The sequence below is a fragment of the Cryptomeria japonica genome, chromosome 11, assembly GCF_030272615.1.
Source record: "Cryptomeria japonica chromosome 11, Sugi_1.0, whole genome shotgun sequence".
NCBI classification, from domain to species: Eukaryota; Viridiplantae; Streptophyta; class Pinopsida; order Cupressales; family Cupressaceae; genus Cryptomeria; species Cryptomeria japonica.
In genome coordinates this window covers 123,125,185-123,136,863 of record NC_081415.1, presented here as the reverse complement: position 1 = coordinate 123,136,863, position 11,679 = coordinate 123,125,185, and positions in this window count along the sequence as shown.

The following is an 11,679-nucleotide window of genomic DNA, read 5'->3' as shown; positions in this document are numbered from 1 at the left end:
TATAGATACAGAGAGTAACAATCTCTCCAACAATCTCTCCCCAAAAGATAATGTGTTTTTCCATAACAATCTCTCCCCCTTTGACATCAAATGCCAAAGCAATACAGAAACTAGATTCATATAACTCATTACAAAATACCAACTTATCAATTTAACCAACTACTCCCCCTGAGAAGTAGCTCTCCTCATCAAAGCTGGAAAAAAGATTTTTCTGTTAATTCTACCGGTTGATGACAAACATCAACTATGTAAGTCTCTACCAGTGGGGGCATAACCCCAAGATTCTCTTTGAGATATTCAAAAGTTTCCTTAGGCAAGGGCTTAGTAAAGATATCTGCAATCTGCTCTTTAGTATTCACATAAACCAATTTCACTTCTTTTGCTTCAACATTCTCTTTTAGAAAATTGAATTTGATAGAAACATGTTTAGTTTTTGAGTGAAATATCAGATTCTTAGTCATATCAATTGCTGCCAATTTATCATAGTAAATAGTTATAGGTTCCTTGCATTTTACCTTCATATCCTTCAACATTTGCTTGATCCATAATACCTGTGTACAATTAGTTGCTGCTGCAACATATTCTAATTCTGCTATTGATAAAGATGTGCAACTCCATTTCTTGCTCAACTATGAAATTAATCTGCTACCAAGAAAGAATGCCCCACCGATGGTACTTTTTCTATCATCTACATCTCCTGCCCAATTTGCATATGTGTATGTACATAAATCAAAGTTTTCATCTCTAGGATACCATAAGCCAAGATTTGTTGTGCCTTGTAGATACCAAAAAATCCTTTTCACTGTTGATTCATGATTTTCTTTAGGATTACTCTGAAATCTTGAAACAATAAATACTGCATTCATAATAGCAGGTCTTGTTTGTGTCAAATACAGTAAACCTCCTATCATAGACTTGTATCTAGTCGGATTAACAGGTGCTGATTCATCTTTCAATGATAGTTTATCAGTTGTAGTCATAGGTGTGCTTACTAGTTTAGAGTTTTCCATGCCAAATTTCTTTAGTAATTCCTTCAAGTACTTAGATTGATTTATGAATATACCTTTATCAGTCTGTGAAATCTGCAATTCTAAAAAGAATTTTATCTCCCCAATCATAGAAATTTCAAATTCTTCCTGCATCTTTTTAGAAAAGTCTTTACACAATTCATCTTCTCCTCCAAAAATCATATCATCAACAAAAACTTCTATAACAAAGATGTCATCATTACATTGTAATATAGATTTTTGTCAGCATTACCTTTAGTGTAACCAATCTTCAAAAGATATTTGTCCAATCTAGCATACCAAGCTGTAGGAGCTTGCTTCAATCCATATAAAGCTTTCCTTAAATTGCAAACCATATCTTTGTCATTTGTCAATGAAAATCCAGGTTGTTCAATGTAAACTTTCTCTTCAAGATCACCATTCAAAAATGCACATTTAACATCCATTTGATATACTTTATAGTTCTTGTGTGCTGCAAAAGCTAAGAATAATCTGACTGCCTCAATTCTAGCTATTGGTGCAAAGGTTTCATTATAATCAATTCCTTCTTTCTGTGAATATCCCTTACACACTAATCTTGCTTTATTTCTGATCACCTTACCATCCTCATTGAGTTTATTTTTGAGTACCCATTTAGTTCCAATTATATTTTTGTCTTTAGGCTGGGGAACCAATGTCCATGTGTTATTCTTTTCAATTTGTTCCAATTCATCTTCCATAGCTTTAATCCAATGCTTATCTTCACATGCCTCATTAACTGATGCTGGTTTAATTTGAGAAATAAAACATACCTCTTCATTTGCGATTCTTCCTCTAGTCATAACACCTTGATGTTTGGTCCCAATTATCTAACTTTCAGAGTGATTCAATCTTACATACTGGGGTGTTCTTGTTGTTGTTCTTCAATCACTGTGGAGTTTTCAGATGATGCCGGTGTGACTGGATCAACATTCTATACTGGTTTACTCATTGTAGGTTCATTTGATATTATCTCTATTGCTGGTTTAGAGTCCATGTACCTTGAATTATCTCTAAATTGTTCATCAATCTTCACATTTGCACTCTCAACAATTTTCCACAATCTCTTATTAAAACATCTATGTGCCTTGCTCTTAGATGAATAACCAAGAAATATTCCTTCATCACTTCTAGGATCAAATTTGCCAATATACTCATCTCTTCTAATGTAACATTTACTTCTAAATATTATAAAATACTTAAAAGTAGGAGTATTACCAAACCATAGTTCATGAGGGGTCTTACTGGTTTCACCTTTGATGTGAAATATGTTGAATGTGTAAACCATTGTACTCACTGCTTCTCTCCAATACACATGAGGTAGATTTGCTTCTGATAACATACTTCTAGCTGGATCCAAAATAGTTTTGTTTTTTCTTTCCACAACTCCATTCTGCTGGGGTGTCCGGGGTGCTGATAACTGTCTTCTGATTCCATTCACTTCACAGAATGTATTAAATTCCTTAGATGTGAATTCACCTCCTTGATCTGATCTCAGATATTTGATTTTCTTATCGGTTTCATTCTCTACCATCACCTTGAATAATTTGAATTTCCCAAAAGTTTCTGATTTCTCCCTGAGAAAAGTAACCCAACACATTCTAGAATAGTCATCAATGATTAGCATAAAATATCTATCTCCCTATAAACTTCTAGTTCTTACTGGACCACACAAATCAGTGTGAATTAAGTCAAGAACAATATTGGATTTTTCTGGAATACTCTTAAAATATGCTCTGACTTTCTTTCCAAATTGACATTCCTTACATACCAGATTGTGAGGTTTAACAATCTTAGGTAAATCCCTTACTGCCTTAGTTATACTAATTTTCACAATGCAATCAAAATGTACATGACAAAGTCTCTTATGCCATAACCAACTTTCATCAATATGTGCAATCAAACATGCTTTCTCATTTTATTCAAATGAAAGATATTACCTCTAGTCTGATTACCGGTTGCAATTTCTAAGCCAGTTCTATTCATGATTTTGCATTTACCATTCTTGAATTGTAACTAAAAAGCTTTTTCAACTAGTTGACCAACACTCAAAAGATTATTCTTCAAAACTTCAACATAATAAACATTATCAGTATTGTGCTTACCATCAAAAGATATAGTGCCTTTTCCTTTGATCAAACAAGCTTTATCATCTCCAAATCTCACTAGACCTCCATTGTATTCTTGAAAGGTTAAGAATTTACTTTTATCACCAGTCATATGATGTGAACATCCAGAATCAATGATCCATTCATCCTTATCTTCAAGTTTAGCTATCAAGGCCTTCTCTACCGATTGAATAGTAGGTTTCTAGTTGATCTTCTATTATAGCAACAAAAACCTATCCATTGTCTGTCGATTCCTCATCAGAATCATCAGTAACTCCTTCATCAGCATAGTAACATGATTTGTCTCTATTCTTCTTAAATCTGTATCTCTGATATTCAGGGTTAGGCTTATATGTTCTTTTAGCTTCTTCTTTCAATCTTACATGTCTATCAGGACACCTAGATGCCATATGACCAATCTTATTGCAGTTAAAACATTTAAAGGGTGCCTTCACTTCATACTTACTTCCAACTGGACCTTTAGGCATTTTCCTTGCAAATAGTGATTCAAGTTCTTCTAGTTTCTCATTCCCCTTCCTGATTTCTTCAAGTTCTCTTGCATAAAAGGCTTTGCAATCATATTTATTAGATGATGATGACGCCTTGAAAGCTAAATCTATCTTAATAGGACCAAATTCCTCAAGTTCAAAAGCTGAAAGTTTTCCAACCAAAGTGTCTCTAGATACTAATGTATTAGGCATTGTTCTCAATTCATTTATAGCAGTTACTTTCATTTTATATGTTGGTGGCAGTGCTCTTAAAACTTTAGAAACAATTTCATCTTCACTTAAGGTTCCTCCACAATATTGTATACCCAAAACAATTTCATTTACTCTTTCCATAAAAGTAGAAATCCTTTCATCTTCTTCCATTTTTAGATTTTCATACTTGACCCGGAAGCATTCCAGTTTTGAAATTTTGACTATGGTATCACCTTCATTCAATGTTTCCAATTTGTCCCAAATAGCTTTAGTAGTAGATCTATCTAATAATCCCATGATTTGTTAATTTGACAATGCACTCAAAAGTGCTTCTCTTGCTTTCCAATCATTTTCCTCATCTTTAGCCAAGGTTGGTGAAATAGGTTGACCTTGAGTAGGAGCAACATATCCATTCTTTGTAATATCCCATATGTCCTTTCCAATGCAATTCAAATTTTTCTCCATCCTAATCTTCCATATGCCATAGTTAGTTCCATCAAGCTTCAGACTATCCTTCCTAAAGTAGTTATAAGACATTGGATCTGCTCAAGCTGTTAAACTTCTGCAAAAAGAGAACTAGGCTCTGATACCAATTGTTAAGTCCTAGAGACAACTGAGAGGGGGGGGGGGGGGGTGGTGGTGAATCAGTTGTCAATGAATAGCCAAACCAAAACTAACTTAACCAAAGTTAATGCTTAATACCAATAAACCAAAAATTTTGCCGGTAGACAGTTTTAACAGTTAATTGCAATACCGGTAAAGTTTAACATATGAAATAGAAAGACAATAACATCCACAACACATATATTTGTACGTGGAAACCCTGTAAGGGGAAAAACCATGGTGGGAAACCTTACCCACAATCAGATGATACTACTACAGATAGTATGTGTGTAAAATATGGAGTCTACACATGCAGAAAGACCAACTACCTAGAGCTCACTATTCAAGCACAAAATGGGAGTCACACTGACTACAACTGGATGGTTAAATCCAATAATAATGTACTGCTCAAAATAGCATCTTCATATGTTGGATTCAGTACCAGTTAAGCTTCGATTTGCATTATTCAAAACCTCCTTCAATCTTAAATGATGTCTACATGTATAGCTCTGCTTATATCCGCATATACCTTATGCTCTACCACTTATTACATTCCGATACCATGTCCATGTCAATCTCACAAATGGGATCTTACATTTATACCAAAACCTAAGACCAAATGAGTAGGTTGTCTTACTAAGATATATTATAATAAAATCAATTACAAATGAATCAATATGTGATGCATCATGTCGGCTCAATGCTTTTACAATAATAAAAAATCATCTTCATGACGTGTCGTACTAATCTGGAATATATATGCTTGCTGGTCCATAACCTAGACCTATTTGCTGGTAACAACAAATATGCAAACTCAATTAGACCAATGAACAAATCACCAAAATAAAGTGTTCAAACAATGTCTTCGACATAACCAAGTAATCTCCAAGTCATTCCAAGTGCCGATGAACAATATAACCTACCGGTGAACCAGATACTGGTGAGTGTGCATAAGTCACTGAACCTGATGAATATAATCAAGAAACCAAGAATCACCAAGTGTTGATAAGTGTTGACAAGTAATGACATCAATGATAAAACCATACCAACATATCCAAAATACCAACAAATAATACCAAAGAAAGAGATAAGAGAGTTGCTCGAAGAGTGATTACAACCTCCATAGTAAGCCATCAATTGAGGAAGGCTTGTCAAATGAGACAAACTTTTGTTGATTTTAACATAAACCGTAAAACTTTGGATAGAGCACTAACACGAAGACAAAGACTTGACGATCCACTTCAACAAGATACATGGGCTTTTGGTGGGAGGCTTCCACATGTTGATAGAAAGTTGTCTGACAATGTGAAGGAGGAGATTCAACAATTTTGGCACTCTAATTCTAGACTGTCACCCATTGTAAAGGGAGTTTTGAAATTAATAATCGGCAATCGAGACCGCACACCGCATCCCAAACATTTATTGGAGTCAAGCCAAACAATGTTGTACAAAAAAATTTGTGAAATACATCCAACTTTGCAAATATCACAAAGGGCCTTTGAATCTTTGAAACCATTTTATTGTGTTCTTCTTAAGATTCGCAATACTTGTTGTTGCAAGTAGCATGTGGAGTTTTCAATGTACCATGAACTTTTATGTCATATTCATTCTATGATGCATACTAATGAGATGTTGCAGGAGTGTGGTGCAATTCTATTTTCAAGATCATCAAGAGACTTGCAAGATCTATTTTTATGCCCTAGAGATGATGGCTGCTATTTCTATAGAAATGATTGTTTGAATGAGAAGTGCTCAGAATGTGGTGGGTTGTCAAAGTTTGTTTCATGTTTTCATGAGGGAAGCGAACACGAGTTTGGAAATAATTACGTTGAGAAAAAAAGATATGAGACAGTGAAATATACTTTGAAGAGTGGAGGTGAAGGTTCTAGATGTGAATTAGTCTCAAGAGAAGTGAGTATTGCTGATTTTATTTTGGATTTTAAGGAAAATATTTTCTACAAGTATGCAAGGCACACCCATAGGTCTCAGTGGTTGGATCAATAGTTCAGTATGTATAAGAGCTCTTTCCCAATTGGCTCTATTATATTGGTGGTTGATTTTGCAAAAAACTATACATTGCAACCACAAAATGAGGTACAATCTCAATACTACAATTCAGTCTAGATTGATATTTTTGTTCACATTACATATAGACATGCTCTTGATAGTACAAAAGAGGACAAGAAGATAATCAAGGAGTATAATTTTTATATGAGTGATGATAGATCACACTCCTTTGAGTATGTGCAACATTCTTTCGAGAATTTTTTTGAGTTCTTGCATGAGAAAGATATTGCAATTGACCGACATATAATATGGTCAAATAACTGTACATGTCAATTCAAGAATGCCCGTATGTTTTATTGGTTGAGTAGAATGCATGTAGAGAGGCGTATACCTCATATTTGGTGTTTTTTTGAGGCAGGGCATGGGAAGGGGGAGCATGATGGAGCAGGTGCATGTTTGAAGAGAGCTCTAGTTAAGAAGCAATTGAGGATTTTAGGTGCAAATTTATTTGATGCACGTTCTATTGTTGATTGGTGTAGTTCAACATTGTCACATGGAGGTACTATTGATTCAACAGTGACCAGATTCTTTTGGTTGGTTGAGGAGGGCACAGTGGGAAATAGATTGGATTGTCAAAGAATTAAAGATTCTTCAAAGATGCATTCATTTCTCATCTTAGATGCAAGTACATGGACCATTTGGACATGAGTGTTGGCTTGTTTTTGTCAGAGTTGTGTTCGGTGTGATTGGGATCAGTGCGAGTCAAGTGAGTGGGTTGATACATGGGTTCCCCAATATCTAACTCTTTTATCTCAAACAATATCCTTGTCAAACGATGACATGGAAAGTTCACTCGAGTATGATTGTCTATCAGATCTTGTACAACCAGGACATGTTTTTGCAGTTGTTGCACCACAAGGGAATGGAGAGAGATCAGAATATTGGTTGGCACGATGTGTACAACCAAGACATGTTTTTTCTTTTGTAGGGACCCCTCTCATGGCCCTATAGGTTCAAACCGACCGTTCGTAGGTGCCACGGATTTTGAGTTAGGGCCCATCAAAGTTTGACAATTTTTAGCACTTAGGGCGTTGAAGGGACGACGTCAGTATGGTATGACCCCGAGCGTTTGACTAAGTGGGGGGCCAAAATAGGACCATGCATAGGGTAATAATGCCTAACTGCACATGTCAAAGCCAACGTTTTGTCATCGCGACAAGTAGTACAAGAAATTGGCCACGAGACAACATTCAAATGAATGAGACTGACGATTTTTTTGCCAACCAAAAAATTGCTGCCCTAATAAAACCGCAGGGAAAATTGAAAAACTGAGATAGGATTTTGTAGGGACCCCTCTCATGGTCCCATAGATTCAAACTGATCATTCATAGGTGCCACGGATTCTGAGTTAGGGCCCATCAAGGTTTGACAATTTTTAGCACTTAGGGCGCTCAAGGGACAACGCCAGTAGGGTATGACCCTGAGTGTTCGACTGAGTGGGGGGGAAAAATAGGAGCATGCATAGGGTAATAATGCCTAACTGGACATGTCAAAGTTGATGGTTCATCATTGTGATGAGCAAAATGAGAAATTGGCCATGAGACAACATTCGAATGAATGAGTGATGATTTTTTCGCCAACCGAAAAATTGCTGCCCTAATAAAACCGTAGGAAAACTTGAAAAAATGAGATAGGATTTTGTAGGGACCCCTCTCATGGTACCATAGGTTCAAACCAATTGTTTACAGGTGCCACGGATTTTGATTTAGGGCTCATCAAAGTTTGAGAATTTTAGCACTTAGGACGTTGAAGGGATGACTCCGGTAGGGTATGACCCCGAACGTTCGACCGAGGTGGGTGGAAAAATAGGACCATGCATAGGGTAATAATGCCTAAGTGGAAATTTTCAAGCTGATGGATCATCATCGCGATGAGCGAAACAAGAAATTGGCCACAAGACAACATTCAAATGAATGAGACTGACGATTTTTTTGCCAACCGAAAAATTGTTGCCTTGATAAAACCGTAGGGAAGCTTGAAAAACTGAGATAGCCTTTTGTAGGGACCCCTCTCATGGCCTCGTAGGTTCAAATTGATCATTCGCAGGTGCCACAAATTTTGAGTTAAGGCCCGTCAAAGTTTGATAATTTTTAGCACTTAAGGCACTCAAGGGACGACGTCGGTAGGGTATGACCCTGAGCGTTCGACTGAGTGGGGAGGAAAAATAGGACCATTCATAGGGTAATAATGCATAACTAGACATGTTAGAGCTGACGGTTTATCATCACAACAAGCAGAACAAGAAATTGACCACAAGACAACATTCGAATGAATGAGACTGATGATTTTTTCGCCAACCGAAAAATTGCTGCTCTAATAAAACCTTAGGGAAACTTGAAAAACTGAGATAGGCTTTTGTAGGGACCCCTCTTGTGGTCCCATAGGCTCAAATTGATCATTTGCAGGTGTCACAGATTCTGAGTTAGGGCCTATCAAAGTTTGATAATTTTAGCACTTAGGGTGCTCAGGGACGACGCCGGTAGGGTATGACCCTGAGTGTTCGACTGAGTTGGGGGGAAAAATAGGACCATGCATAGGGTAATAATGAATTGTATCAAGTATTTATCATTAAATGAATTGTATTGTATTGTTCATTAAATGAATTTTATTGTATTGTTCATTAAATGAAATGTATTGTTCATTAAATGAATTGTATTGTATTGTTCATTAAATGAATTTCATTATACAAACAACACTTACGATGAAATGAAATGAATTGTATTAAATTCATTAAATAACCATTATTAACCATTGTTAATTATTGGAATGAAGATTAAAGATTTCCATGATAACACCATGCATAGATGAGCAACAATTTATATGATCAAATATCAACTTCTATATATATAAAAATGTCAAATGATTACAAATGTATGTCCATAAATGAATATGGCATAAACGCCAACACAAACAAAATGTATGTCTAAATATGTGAATGTATGTCCATATACATGCCAACTAGACATGTAAGCATCCCCAAACTATCTATAACATCCTAAGCTACTGATGGATCATCAAAATCAATCCTGTTCGCTGCACTGCTCGGTTGTGAAGGATCCTGCACAAGAAAAACAGACCACGATTAATATTAGTTATATTATATAATTCACATTTGAAAACTTAACATAAAAATGAACTATAATTGAACTATTCATATTTACCTCATCTCCACGTTTTCTCTTCAGCTTTGTAGGACTCTTGATGTATGTCTTCGGTAGAGGAGGTATGTTTTCAATATTTTCATACACAACCTACATATGTTCATAAACATGGCATTGCTACAAGTTAGCATATAATTGTCACTGATAATAACAAATTATATCTACTAAACACAAAATAAAATAAACACACATCTACTCGAGGCATCTCTTCTTCTTCTTCATCTTCAGGTATACTGGGTGTAGTCATCAAGGATGTGAAGACAAGAATTCTCTATACATATGCACAACAAGTATATGAAACTATCAATCTATGTCTAGACATGTATAATCACTATAAGCTATTTAAAATATTCATTCAATCATATTTGCATTCAATTACCTTTCACTTGTCTCCAACTGCACTACCAGATCCTAAATCACACTGCCCCGCACTTGTGCTGCTTGTGCCCTACAAGAGTAAAATAAGATATACATGAAAGTTACTACATAATCTAATTAATACCAATATAAATGATGAGCATGTATGTACAATAAAATACAAACGACTAGGTGCAATAATATATGTACCGTCAAGCTATCAAGGCCAAATGAAATAGCCGATAAGGTGCCCTTCGGAATCTATCTCAACTCCTCCTCACTCATCAACTGTTAAATAGACCATGTAAATAAAAATTAGTACTTAATATTATCTAGATTATAAATATTCATTTAAAATATAGCATGAACTGTGAAAATACAAATCTTACCACTACATCATCAATGTATGATGACAGTGCCTCCTCGCCTCTAGCATGTGAGGACTCCCTAGGGTATCCTCCATTCTGTGTCATAACATCCAGTGCATCATGCATCTCACGCACCTCATAATCTACATTGTCCATAGGAGGATCAACAGGCTGTCCAATTGGACCCAAGCATATGTGCCCACACATGACACAACTATGGGGCATGCATATGTGTGGAGTCGAGGATGATGTGTCAGCGCCACCGAATGCACCACCACCATCAAAAGTAGGCTGAGCTATTGACCCAACTTGAGAAACCAAAAGGCTACTCAAATAGTGAATAGCTGATATGGTCCATGAAGCCGCCTCACAAATGATATTTGGATGTTGCACTAGAGGTGGAGGATCAACAGGAGGAGGGGGGACATATGGGCCTTAGACTACTCTGACTGCCCCAGGTCTATTTTGGGGCATACCTAAACCCACACCCTAGAAAGGTTGGATGTCAAAGTAGTTCACATGTTTGCCTAAAACAAACTCAGCATACATTTTTTTTATAAAGTGGAAGGGGACATCAAGATTGTTGTTGGGTGGTTTGTCAAAAACCATCCACCAACAATCCCAAAAGTTTTTCACAATACCATCATTTGTGCACCATTTAATAGAAAGTTTTGTTTTTTTGGGGTCTACAGGTTGGCCAGTGCGGGGATTCACAAACAATGAGGCAATATCGGCTTTCGATATCTCGATATCCTTGATCTCCTTATATGGCAAGCCATCCGCATATTGTTCCCTCATAGAATCTCACCACAAAAGGGCAACATTGTGCTCCTCAGTCATGGTTTCCATACTCTTTATGATCGACGTGAGAGGATCAAACATTGGGTTTAGACTAGGGATCCTACGATATACATCTGCAATCCCCCTTAATTCATTCAAATTTTGTGCAATCAAATCCTGAATTGAGGGGGGGTTTGGCAAAGGAGGGTTTGGTTGTTGCAGTTGTGGTTGATCAATGTTTTCATTGTTATCCTCCATTTTTAACCTAATTGAATGTAAACAATTGAATTTAGGTAACAAATTTAAACAATTTTGTATTTGATTTAAAAAACCTAGTTTTCATGAAAAAAAACCATATTTTCAAAGAAAAATCAAATAAACATTAAAAAAAATACAAAAATTGAATGAAAATGATTGAAAACAATAAAAATCTTACCTTTCAATCTATTTTTTAGCAATTTTTGGCCAAAACACCGGATATTGGATTTTTATAAAATCGTGCAGTCCGT